This window comes from Triticum dicoccoides, chromosome 4A (genome assembly GCF_002162155.2).
Source record: "Triticum dicoccoides isolate Atlit2015 ecotype Zavitan chromosome 4A, WEW_v2.0, whole genome shotgun sequence".
Taxonomy (NCBI): domain Eukaryota; kingdom Viridiplantae; phylum Streptophyta; class Magnoliopsida; order Poales; family Poaceae; genus Triticum; species Triticum dicoccoides.
This window is the reverse complement of record NC_041386.1, coordinates 37,503,606-37,517,952: the sequence shown is the minus strand read 5'-3', so window position 1 is coordinate 37,517,952 and position 14,347 is coordinate 37,503,606.

Below are 14,347 nucleotides of genomic sequence, written 5' to 3'. Positions count from 1 at the left end.
CAGCTAAAAGCAATTATGCCCCCCCTCCCCTTTATGATTTCGGCTCAATCTCGGCCACTGCACAGACATAATGCAGATGTTGCATAATCCTTGTCAATCATGCCCCACGCACGAGCCCTATCACAACTCAGAAGTCTCATGCGACAAAAGTGATGCTTGTGTTCTTTTTGAGCAATGCTACATACACGACACTATTTGTACGGTTTGTATACGATGAGCCTGCTGAGCCCTTTCATCATGTTAGATGCGTGGATTAACACATTTGGATCAGTCGTCGTGCAAGGAGCGGCTAGCAAACTGTCTGTTCTTTTTGGGGTTCCTTGTTCTGAAAGGGAAACGATGCCCATGGGATGACAATTACGGGCGAACCAAACACGTACGCTGTGGTTAGGCTTTAAACTTGTGGCTTCTAATCTTGTACCGCAAAGCTAAGTTGGCATGGGTTTGACAAGACGTGATATGATTCCGTTCCTTGAAGTTGTTTTTGGGCATGGATTTGAAAAAGCCAACGACGTGATGCGGCCAGTGCTTCCCCGGAAACGGCTCGCTGTAACTCCTACTTCCTTCGTTCTTAAATATTTGCCTTTATAGAGATTTTAACAAGTAACTACATACAAAATAAAATGAGTGAATCTACATTCTAAAATATGGCTACATACAGCCGTATGTTGTATTTCATTTGAATATATAAAAAGACAGACAAATACTCCCTCCATTCCTAAATAGTTGTCTTTTTAGAGGTTTTAAATAATGACTACATACAAAATAAAATGAGTGAATCTATACTCTAAAATATGTCTATATACATCCGTATGTGGTGACCATTCGAAATATCTAGAAAGACAAATATTTTTAGAGGTTTCAAATAATGAGTACATACAGAGTAAATGAGTGAATCTATACTTTAAAATATGTCTATATACATCCGTATGTGGTGACCATTTGAAATCTCTAAAAAGACAAATATTTAGAAACGAAGAGAATAATTATTTTGTGCTTAACTTGACCAAGCATGACACATCTAACAACCCTGTTAGTTGGTGCACGTGATGCGAATTATGTGCAGTCCAGTCCTTGAAATATGTCTAAACTTGAGGGCTGCGCGAAGCAACTCTTAATATGGTGCACGTACGCAATTTCTTTGTGCACGTACGGTGGGCCTTTTCCCAGAAAAAAATAAATTTAATATCGTTGTAGACACATGACCCACATATCAGATATTAAACTAATAAAAACAGATACTACAAACAAAAGGCACAAATTTAACCTCAGGTCGAAACTATTTCACAAACTAAACTATTATTGAAAGTATTTCACCCAGCTGACCTTTAATGTGCAGCGGAGCAGTATGAAATATTTTCTAAAACAGTTTAGTTTATGAAATACTTTCATTTTAGGGTCAGATTTGCCAATTTTGCCGATGCTACATTTGATCTTAGCCAAAAGGCCGAAAAAGGTATGAGTTGTTGTGCTGCCCTCCGCCTCCTTTTATAGGCTCGTCGAGCGACTCCACCGCTCCCCGCGAGCAGTGGGACTAAACGAACCAGCAGCTGCGCCTCGTGAGCTGCTGCCTCTGCGCTTCCGGCTGACCAGCCGTTTTGTGAGGGCTTGAAGTTGAGGCCCAATGCGAAGATACCAGCCCATAATGCCCCATATGCCTAGATGGCCCAGTGAACTAGACTGGACCGTTCCCTTTTTTCGCTTGAAAGTTCGAAGCTTGCACATTGCTCGGGAGGAAAAAAAAAAGGATTTCAGTGCCATCTTTGCCTTTGTGTATATCCGTTGTGTCCTCGTGGTGGTGTGTTCTTTTCTCGGATGAAACTTTCCTCGTGGTGGTGTTAGTCAGATGATGCAATTTTCCCTCATAGTTTAAGAAAGGCAGATGATGCAATTGAGCTTGATGTGGGATTAGCTTAAGATAACGTTTTCACACAAAATAAGGTTACATTTCGTCTTATACAAGAATAAGGTCACAATAAGTAAGGCCAGAACTTTCTGTTTGTTTGGTAGAGACAAATGTGGACCGGCTCTTTTACTTACATTTGGAACTGTAGTGTTCATGATGGTAATAGTACACCGCTCCCTATTTTTTCATGGCAATAAGCTTCGTTTTGGTTTCTCTCTACTTCTATGGTTTTTTCTTATTAAACAACCTCCTTGTTGCCTTCAATACTAATTAAAAGAAATCTCCTTACTCTTCTCGACAAAACAAAGGGCACGCTAAGTATTAGTTTTTTTTGAGGGAGCACGCTAAGTATTAGTTGGCCGATTTGTGCCAGGATTAGTTGGGTCGCTGGCAGTTAGATCATGCCCTTGGATCGCACCTATGAAGCAGATGAACCATGTCGTCCTCCACACGGTTACAACGCCCGCACGCATAAACATGTGACATCCAAACCTGCTATGTTAAGCATATGAGATCCCCTGCCACTGCAATATCGACCGACTCATCCTTCTCATCCTCGGATGTCGGCCCTGCATGCCCCTTGCAACCAGTGCCCGAGCCTGCAACAACACCGTCCCTTTATAGCATTTGTGCCCCCATCCCCCACTTGTATCGCAACATCATGCAACACCTTGTGTCGTCGGTCATTGATAGCTTGCAAGTGCACAGGGTTTGGCTGTAGCTTTTTAAATAATAGTATCGATCCCACAGGGGACGCGGGGGAATTGATTTTGTCTCTTGTGGAGATTTATAAAGTGTGCCTACAAGTTGTTAAGGAGTAAAGCAAAACGGTCGCAAGAGTTTGTGGTGGTATTGTGAAAGGTGATTGATATGTCCATTTTGCATCATGTTTCCTACTGTAATTTATAATGTTTTTATGCATAACAATGCTTCATGGAGTAATTATAATGCTTTTCTCTCTCATAATATGCAAGATTTACACAAAAAGGGAGAATGGCGGCAGCTGGAATTCTGGACCTGAAAAAGCTACGTCGGAGTTACCTATTTTGCACATATCCAAATGAGCTGAAAAATTACGGAGAATTGTTTTAAAATATATAAAAAATAATGGAGCAAATAACTATCATAGGGGGCCCACTAGGTGGGCACACCCACCAGGGCGCGCGGCGCGTGTCGGTGTCGAAACCGGCGGATCTCGGGTAGGGGGTCCCGAACTGTACGTCTAAGGTCGATGGTGACAGGAGATAGAGGACACGATGTTTTACCCAGGTTCGGGCCCTCCTGATGGAGGTAATACCCTACGTCCTGCTTGATTGATCTTGATGAATATGAGGATTACAAGAGTTGATCTACCACGAGATCGTAATGGCTAAACCTAGATGTCTAACACGTATGATTGTGATTGTTCCTAAGGACTAAACCCTCCGGTTTATATAGACACCGGAGGGGCCTAGGGTTATACAAAGTCGCTTACAGAGAAAGGAAATAATACATCCAGACGCCTAGCTTGCCTTCCACGCAAAGGAGAGTCTCATCCGGACACGGGAGAAAGTCTTCTATCTTGTATCTTCATGGCCCAATAGTCCGACCCATGTCACACAGGCCGTACGCCTGAGGACCCCTTAATCCAGGACTCCCTCAGTAGCCCCCGAACCAGGCTTCAATGACGATGTGTCCGGCGCGCTGATAGTCTTCGGCATTGTAAGGCGGGTTCTTCCTCCGAACACTTCAAAGCGTCTGATCCGAAGAGTCATACTCGGCTTTCCATTTAATGTCGTACCCATTGGCTTCTACGCCTCCACCGCTTCGGCTTGCATGTGTCGAGCAAACACGAAAGGTCAGAGTACTTTTTGCACATAACACCCTGGCCATGCAAGAAGGGCGTCTATTTAAAGGGACTGGATCTCAGATCCCATTCCACATCAAGCGGAAAATCCTTAGAGCTTGCTAGGAGAAACCATTCCAGCATGGCTAGCGTTCCCAATTCTTCCTCCTGCCCCCATGGCTCCTAAAAAGGCGATTGGGGGAAATGCTCAGTATCCCATGGCCAGCTAAGTAAGCTTCAAGCACAGGGATCCCCCCTCCCCCGTGGATCTAGTCCCTGTCCGGGCAGGATTAACCTCTTTTACGGGCGAAGCCCTGGTAGAAAATTTCCCCAATCCAGCGAAGGGGAGCTAGTGTGCTTTATATCCTTAATAAGAGGCGTCGGGTTTCCAATCCACCCCTCCCTCCGAGGTCTTCTGGAGTACTACGGCCTCCAACTGCACAATCTCATGTCGGGCTCCATTCCGCACATCGCGGGCTACGTTGCTCTTTGCGAGCTATTCCTGGGCTGCGAGGCCCATTTCGAGCTATGGAGGAAATTCTTCTGCCTCGTCCATCGCTCCCAAAAGGGATCTATATTTGAGGTGGGCGGTGAAGGAAATATGCCCTAGAGGCAATAATAAAGTTATTATTTATTTCCTTATATATCATGATAAAAGTTTATTATTCATACTAGAATTGTATTAAACCGGAAACATGATACATGTGTGAATACATAGACAAACAGAGTGTCACTAGTATGCCTCTACTAGACTAGCTTGTTAATCAAAGATGGTTATGTTTCCTAACCATGGACAAAGAGTTGTCATTTGATTAACATGATCACATCATTAGTTAAATGATCTGATTGACATGACCCATTCCATTCCATTAGCTTAGCACCCGATCGTTTAGTATGTTGCTATTGCTTTCTTCATGACTTATACATGTTCCTATGACTATGAGATTATGCAACTCCCGTTTGCCAGAGGAACACTTTGTGTGCTACCAAACGTCACAACGTAACTGGGTGATTATAAAGGAGCTCTACAGGTGTCTCCAAAGGCACATGTTGGGTTGGCATATTTCGAGATTAGGATTTGTCACTCCGATTGTCGGAGAGGTATCTCTGGGCCCTCTCGGTAATGCACATCACTTAAGCCTTGCAAGCATTGCAACTAATGAGTTAGTTGCGGGATGATGTATTACAGAACGAGTAAAGAGACTTGCCGGTAACGAGATTGAACTAGGTATGGGATACCGACGATCGAATCTCGGGCAAGTAACATACCGATGACAAAGGGAACAACGTATGTTGTTATGCGGTCTGACCGATAAAAGATCTTCGTAGAATATGTAGGAGCCAATATGAGCATCCAGGTTCCGCTATTGGTTATTGACCGGAGACGTGTCTCGGTCATGTCTACATTGTTCTCGAACCCGTAGGGTCCGCACGCTTAAGGTTACGATGACAGTTATATTATGAGTTTATGCATTTTGATGTACCGAAGTTTGTTCGGAGTCCCGGATGTGATCACGGACATGACGAGGAGTCTCGAAATGGTCGATACATAAAGATTGATATATTGGAAGCCTTTGTTTGGATATCGGAAGTGTTCCGGGTGAAATCGGGATTTTACCGGAGTACCGGGAGGTTACCGGACCCCCCCGGGAAGTATATGGGCCTTAGTGGGCCTTAGTGGAAGAAGAGAAGAGGCAGCCAGGGCTAGGCCGCGCGCCCCTCCACCCCTAGTCCGAATAGGACAAGGAGAGAGGGGACCGGCACCCCCTCCTTCTCTCTCTCTCTTTTCCCACCTCACGAATCCTATTCCAACTAGGAAAAGGGGGGGAGTCCTACTCCCAGAGGGAGTAGAACTCCTCCTGGCGCGCCTCTCCTGGCCGGCTGGCCCCCTCCCTTGAACCTTTATATACGGAGGCAGGGGCACCCCCTAGAGACACAAGTTGATCCACGTGATCATATTCTTAGCCGTGTATGGTGCCCCCTTCCACCATAGTCCTCGATAATATTGTAGCGGTGCTTAGGCGAAGCCCTGCGACAGTAGTATATCAAGATCGTCACCACGCCGTCGTGCTGATGGAACTCTTCCCCGACACTTTGCTGGATCGGAGTCCGGGGATCGTCATCGAGCTGAACGTGTGCTAGAACTTGGAGGTGCCGTAGTTTCGGTGCTTGATCGGTCGGGCCGTGGAGACGTACGACTACATCAACCAAACGCTTCCGTTGTCAATCTACAAAGGTACGTAGATCACACTCTCCCCCTCTCGTTGCTATGCACCACCATGATCTTGTGTGTGCGTAGGAATTTTTTTTGAAATTACTACGAAACCCAACAGTGGCATCCGAGCCTAGGTTTTATATGTTGATGTTATATGCACGAGTAGAACACAAGTGAGTTGTGGGCGATATAAGTCATACTGCTTACCAGCATGTCATACTTTGGTTCGGCGGTATTGTTGGATGAAGCGGCCTGGACCGACATTACGCGTACGCTTACGCGAGACCGGTTCTCCCGACGTGCTTTGCACATAGGTGGCTTGCGGGTGACAGTTTCTCCAACTTTAGTTGAACCGAGTGTGACTACGCCCGGTCCTTGCGAAGGTTAAAACAGCACCAACTTGACAAACTATCGTTGTGGTTTTGATGCGTAGGTAAGATTGGTTCTTGCTTAAGCCCGTAGCAGCCACGTAAAACATGCAACAACAAAGTAGAGGACGTCTAACTTGTTTTTGCAGGGCATGTTGTGATGTGATATGGTCAAGACATGATGCTAAATTTTATTGTATGAGATGATCATGTTTTGTAACCAAGTTATCGGCAACTGGCAGGAGCCATATGGTTGTCGCTTTATTGTATGCAATGCAATCGCGTTGTAATGCTTTACTTTATCACTAAGCGGTAGCGATAGTCGTGGAAGCATAAGATTGGCGAGACGACAACGATACTACGATGGAGATCAAGGTGTCGCGCCGGTGACGATGGTTATCATGACGGTGCTTCGGAGATGGAGATCACAAGCACAAGATGATGATGGCCATATCATATCACTTATATTGATTGCATGTGATGTTTATCTTTTATGCATCTTATCTTGCTTTGATTGACGGTAGCATTATAAGATGATCTCTCACTAAAATTATCAAGAAGTGTTCTCCCTGAGTATGCGCCGTTGCGAAAGTTCTTCGTGCTGAGACACCACGTGATGATCGGGTGTGATAGGCTCTACGTTCAAATACAACGGGTGCAAAACAGTTGCACACACGGAATACTCAGGTTATACTTGACGAGCCAAGCATATACAGATATGGCCTCGGAACACGGAGACCGAAAGGTCGAGCGTGAATCATATGGTAGATATGATCAACATAGTGATGTTCACCAATGAAACTACTCCATCTCACGTGATGATCGGACATGGTTTAGTTGATTTGGATCACGTAATCACTTAGAGGATTAGAGGGATGTCTATCTAAGTGGGAGTTCTTTAAGTAATATGATTAATTGAACCTAAATTTATCATGAACTTAGTACCTGATAGTATCTTGCTTGTTTATGTATGATTGTAGATAAATGGCCCGTGCTGTTGTTCCGTTGAATTTTAATGCGTTCCTTGAGAAAGCAAAGTTGAAAGATGATGGTAGCAATTATACGGACTGGGTCCGTAACTTGAGGATTATCCTTATTGCTGCACAGAAGAATTACGTCCTGGAAGCACCACTGGGTGCCAGGCCTGCTGCTGGAGCAACACCAGATGTTGTGAACGTCTGGCAGAGCAAAGCTGATGACTACTCGATAGTTCAGTGTGCCATGCTTTACGGCTTAGAACCGGGACTTCAACGACGTTTTGAACGTCATGGAGCATATGAGATGTTCCAGGAGTTGAAGTTAATATTTCAAGCAAATGCCCGGATTGAGAGATATGAAGTCTCCAATAAGTTCTATAGCTGCAAGATGGAGGAGAACAGTTCTGTCAGTGAGCATATACTCAAAATGTCTGGGTATAATAATCACTTGATTCAAATGGGAGTTAATCTTCCAGATGATTGCATCATTGACAGAATTCTCCAATCACTGCCACCAAGCTACAAGAGCTTCGTGATGAACTATAATATGCAAGGGATGAATAAGACTATTCCCGAGCTCTTCGCAATGCTGAAAGCTGCGGAGGTAGAAATCAAAAAGGAGCATCAAGTGTTGATGGTCAACAAGACCACTAGTTTCAAGAAAAAGGGCAAAGGGAAGAAGAAGGGGAACTTCAAGAAGAACAGCAAGCAAGTTGCTGCTCAAGAGAAGAAACCCAAGTCTGGACCTAAGCCTGAAACTGAGTGCTTCTACTGCAAGCAGACTGGTCACTAGAAGCGGAACTGCCCCAAGTAATCGGCAGATAAGAAGGATGGCAAGGTGAACAAAGGTATATGTGATATACATGTTATTGATGTGTACCTTACTAATGCTCGCAGTAGCACCTGGGTATTTGATACTGGTTCTGTTGCTAATATTTGCAATTCGAAATAGGGACTACGGATTAAGCGAAGATTGGCTAAGGACGAGGTGACGACGTGCGTGGGAAACGGTTCCAAAGTCGATGTGATCGCAGTCGGCACGCTACCTCTACATCTACCTTCGGGATTAATATTAGACCTAAATAATTGTTATTTGGTGCCAGCGTTAAGCATGAACATTATATCTGGATCTTGTTTGATGCGAGACGGTTATTCATTTAAACCAGAGAATAATGGTTGTTCTATTTATATGAGTAATATCTTTTATGGTCATGCACCCTTGAAGAGTGGTCTATTCTTATTAAATCTCGATAGTAGTAACACGCATATTCATAATGTTGAAGCCAAAAGATACAGAGTTGATAATGATAGTGCAACTTATTTGTGGCACTGCCGTTTAGGTCATATCCGTGTAAAGCGCATGAAGAAACTCCATACTGACGGACTTTTGGAATCACTTGATTATGAATCACTTGGTACTTGCGAACCGTGCCTCATGGGCAAGATGACTAAAACGCCGTTCTCCGCTACTATGGAGAGAGCAACAGATTTGTTGGAAATCATACATACAGATGTATGTGGTCCGATGAATATTGAGGCTCGTGGCGGATATCGTTATTTTCTCACCTTCACAGATGACTTAAGCAGATATGGGTATATCTACTTAATGAAACATAAGTCTGAGACATTTGAAAAGTTCAAAGAATTTCAGAGTGAAGTTGAAAATCATCGTAACAAGAAAATAAAGTTTCTACGATCTGATCGTGGAGGAGAATATTTGAGTTATGAGTTTGGTGTACATTTGAAACAATGCGGAATAGTTTCGCAACTCACGCCACCCGGAACACCACAGCGTAATGGTGTGTCCGAACGTCGTAATCATACTTTACTAGATATGGTGCGATCTATGATGTCTCTTACTGATTTACCACTATCGTTTTCGGGTTATGCTTTGGAGACGGCCGCATTCACGTTAAATAGGGCACCATCAAAATCCGTTGAGACGACGCCTTATGAACTATGGTTTGGCAAGAAACCAAAGTTATCGTTTCTGAAAGTTTGGGGTTGCGATGCTTATGTGAAAAAGCTTCAACCTGATAAGCTCGAACCCAAATTGGAGAAATGTGTCTTCATAGGATATCCAAAGGAGACTATTGGATACACCTTCTATCACAGATCCGAAGGCAAGACTTTTGTTGCTAAGTTCGAAAACTTTCTAGAGAAGGAGTTTCTCTCGAAAGAAGTGAGTGGGAGGATAGTAGAACTTGACGAGGTAACTGTACCTGCTCCCTTATTGGAAAGTAGTGCATCACAGAAAACTGTTTCTGTGACACCTGCACCAATTAGTGAGGAAGCTAATGATGATGATCATGAAACTTCAGAACAAGATACTACTGAACCTCGTAGATCAACCAGAGTAAGATCCGCACCAGAGTGGTACGGTAATCCTATTCTGGAAGTCATGCTACTAGATCATGATGAACCTACGAACTATGAAGAAGCGATGGTGAGCCCAGATTCCGCAAAATGGCTTGAAGCCATGAAATCTGAGATGGGATCCATGTATGAGAACAAAGTGTGGACTTTGGTTGACTTGCCCAATGATCGGCAAGCAATTGAGAATAAATGGATCTTCAAGAAGAAGACTAACACCGACGGTAACATTACTGTCTACAAAGCTCGACTTGTCACAAAAGGGTTTCGGCAAGTTCAAGGGATTGACTACGATGAGACCTTCTCACCCGTAGCGATGCTTAAGTCTGTCCGAATCATGTTAGCAATTGCCGCATTTTATGATTATGAAATTTGGCAGATGGATGTCAAAACTGCATTCCTGAATGGATTTCTGGAAGAAGAGTTGTATATGATGCAACCGGAAGGTTTTGTCGATCCAAAGGGAGCTAACAAAGTGTGCAAGCTCCAACGATCCATTTATGGACTGGTGCAAGCCTCCCGGAGTTGGAATAAACGCTTTGATAGTGTGATCAAAGCATTTGGTTTTATACAGACTTTTGGAGAAGCCTGTATTTACAAGAAAGTGAGTGGGAGCTCTGTAGCATTTCTGATATTATATGTGGATGACATATTACTGATCGGAAATGATGTAGAATTTCTGGATAGCATAAAGGGATACTTGAATAAGAGTTTTTCAATGAAAGACCTCGGTGAAGCTGCTTACATATTAGGCATAAAGATCTATAGAGATAGATCAAGACGTTTAATTGGACTTTCACAAAGCACATACCTTGACAAGATTTTGAAGAAGTTCAAAATGGATCAAGCAAAGAAAGGGTTCTTGCCTATGTTACAAGGTGTGAAGTTGAGTCAGACTCAATGCCCGACCACTGCAGAAGATAGAGAGAAAATGAAAGATGTTCCCTATGCTTCAGCCATAGGCTCTATCATGTATGCAATGCTGTGTACCAGACCTGATGTGTGCCTTGCTATAAGTCTAGTAGGGAGGTACCAAAGTAATCCAGGAGTGGATCACTGGATAGCGGTCAAGAACATCCTAAAGTACCTGAAAAGGACTAAGGATATGTTTCTCGTATATGGAGGTGACAAAGAGCTCATCGTAAACGGTTACGTTGATGCAAGCTTTGACACTGATCCGGGCGATTCTAAATCGCAAACCGGATATGTGTTTACATTAAACGGTGGAGCTGTCAGTTGGTGCAGTTCTAAACAAAGCGTCGTGGCGGGATCTACGTGTGAAGCGGAATACATAGCTGCTTCGGAAGCAGCAAATGAAGGAGTCTGGATGAAGGAGTTCATATCCGATCTAGGTGTCGTACCTAGTGCATCGGGTCCAATGAAAATCTTTTGTGATAATACTGGTGCAATTGCCTTGGCGAAGGAATCCAGATTTCACAAGAGAACCAAGCACATCAAGAGACGCTTCAATTCCATCCGGGATCTAGTCCAGGTGGGAGACATAGAGATTTGCAAGATACATACGGATCTGAATGTTGCAGACCCGTTGACTAAGCCTCTTCCACGAGCAAAACATGATCAACACCAAGGCTCCATGGGTGTTAGAATCATTACTGTGTAATCTAGATTATTGACTCTAGTGCAAGTGGGAGACTGAAGGAAATATGCCCTAGAGGCAATAATAAAGTTATTATTTATTTCCTTATATATCATGATAAAAGTTTATTATTCATGCTAGAATTGTATTAAACCGGAAACATGATACATGTGTGAATACATAGACAAACAGAGTGTCACTAGTATGCCTCTACTAGACTAGCTTGTTAATCAAAGATGGTTATGTTTCCTAACCATGGACAAAGAGTTGTCATTTGATTAACAGGATCACATCATTAGTTGAATGATCTGATTGACATGACCCATTCCATTCCATTAGCTTAGCACCCGATCGTTTAGTATGTTGCTATTGCTTTCTTCATGACTTATACATGTTCCTATGACTATGAGATTATGCAACTCCCGTTTGCCAGAGGAACACTTTGTGTGCTACCAAACGTCACAACGTAACTGGGTGATTATAAAGGAGCTCTACAGGTGTCTCCAAAGGCACATGTTGGGTTGGCATATTTCGAGATTAGGATTTGTCACTCCGATTGTCGGAGAGGTATCTCTGGGCCCTCTCGGTAATGCACATCACTTAAGCCTTGCAAGCATTGCAACTAATGAGTTAGTTGCGGGATGATGTATTACAGAACGAGTAAAGAGACTTGCCGGTAACGAGATTGAACTAGGTATGGGATATCGACGATCGAATCTCGGGCAAGTAACATACCGATGACAAAGGGAACAACGTATGTTGTTATGCGGTCTGACCGATAAAAGATCTTCATAGAATATGTAGGAGCCAATATGAGCATCCAGGTTCCGCTATTGGTTATTGACCGGAGACGTGTCTCGGTCATGTCTACATTGTTCTCGAACCCGTAGGGTCCGCACGCTTAAGGTTACGATGACAATTATATTATGAGTTTATGCATTTTGATCTACCGAAGGTTGTTCGGAGTCCCGGATGTGATCACGGACATGACGAGGAGTCTCGAAATGGTCGAGACATAAAGATTGATATATTGGAAGCCTATGTTTGGATATCGTAAGTGTTCCGGGTGAAATCGGGATTTTACCGGAGTACCGGGAGGTTACCGGAACCCCCCCGGGAGGTATATGGGCCTTAGTGGCCCTTAGTGGAAGAAGAGAAGAGGCAGCCAGGGCTGGGCCGCGCGCCCCTCCACCCCTAGTCCGAATAGGACAAGGAGAGAGGGGGCCGGCGCCCCCCTCCTTCTCTCTCTCTCTTTTCCCACCTCGCGAATCCTATTCCAACTAGGAAAAGGGGGGGAGTCCTACTCCCAGAGGGAGTAGAACTCCTCCTGGCGCGCCTCTCCTGGTCGGCCGGCCCCCCTCCCTTGAACCTTTATATACGGAGGCAGGGGCACCCCCTAGAGACACAAGTTGATCCACGTGATCATATTCTTAGCCGTGTGCGGTGCCCCCTTCCACCATAGTCCTCGATAATATTGTAGCGGTGCTTAGGCGAAGCCCTGCGATAGTAGTACATCAAGATCGTCACCACGCCGTCGTGCTGACGGAACTCTTCCCCGACACTTTGCTGGATCAGAGTCCGGGGATCGTCATCGAGCTGAACGTGTGCTAGAACTTGGAGGTGCCGTAGTTTCGGTGCTTGATCGGTCGGGCCGTGGAGACGTACGACTACATCAACCAAACGCTTTCGTTGTCGATCTACAAAGGTACGTAGATCACACTCTCCCCCTCTTGTTGCTATGCATCACCATGATCTTGTGTGTGCGTAGGAAATTTTTTGAAATTACTACGAAACCCAACAGGCGGCGCTGAAATATGGTGCATAGCTGGGACCGGATACTTATCTGGCACGCCGAAGAAGGCGTCCGAAGAGTGGCCCTCAGAGTGGTTCTATATTGAGGATGTCGCTCTCCCAGACCCAGTCCGAATGGGCCTTCCTGAATTTACCAGTGCTCCATTGAAGAAACACCACAGCTGGCGCCTCGGAGCCTCGAGGAGGAAGATAGTGCGGAAGTCCAACAATTAATGGGCAAGATAAGGACACTCGTCCAATCCGGATTATCAATAATCGAGGTAATGGCCACTTCCATAGCGCGAGGTGTTCAGCCGCTCCAATTCAGGGGGCTTCCCATGTGGCACTACAAATGGGGAAGACGACGCCTCGCGCTATGGACGAAAGGGTCTGGATTCCCTTACCACCCTGGCCGCAATACTGGCCGATCCGTATAAAGGGGAGAAAGAGGAGTTCACTCGTCTTACGCTCCGGGAAGGATTTTCTATGTACAATCCTCCTAGCTGGGTGAGTTTTAATCCCACCACTCTACTCAACCCTCTCCCTGAGTCATGTTTAATTGGCATTAACCCGTCGATTTGCAATAGGAATGGCGGAATGTTATAGCGGGGATCTATAGCCCCGCTCCACAGTCGGAGAACCATAACCGGGACCTTGACCCCGGATACTAAGAGGATCCGGACATATTTGTAGAGCTTGAGGAGGGAGTATTCTACCAGGCGAGCTATGATGGCACAGTAGTGCCAATCGTTGCCGACTATCCCGGCCTCCTTCCTGCCTCACATGTAAGTAATCAGGAGACATCTCCTCTGAAAGAGCTTCCTCACTGTACCTCACCCACCGCACTGTCTCGTGCTCCAAAGGGGAGGCGCTCGGCGCGCCATGCTACACCAGAGGCATCTCGTAAGAGCGCGGCGCCCGCGCAGAACAAGTCGTCAAAGAGGAAGGCAGACGATAACACAGCTGAACCTTCATCGAAGAGGTATGGCTTTTTAAATATGCCTCATGGGCGTCACATCGAATAGTGACATTATCTGGTGCGTCTTATTGATAACCCACAAGTATAGGGGATCGCAACAGTTTTTGAGGGTAGAGTATTCAACCCAAATTTACTGATTCGACGCAAGGGGAGCCAAAGAATATTCTCAAGTATTAGCAGCTGAGTTGTCAATTCAACCACACCTAGAAACTTAATATCTGCAGCAAAGTGTTTAGTAGCAAAGTAATATGATAGTAGTGGTAACGATAGCAAAAGTAATATTTTTGGGTTTTATAGTGATTGTGACAATAGCAAC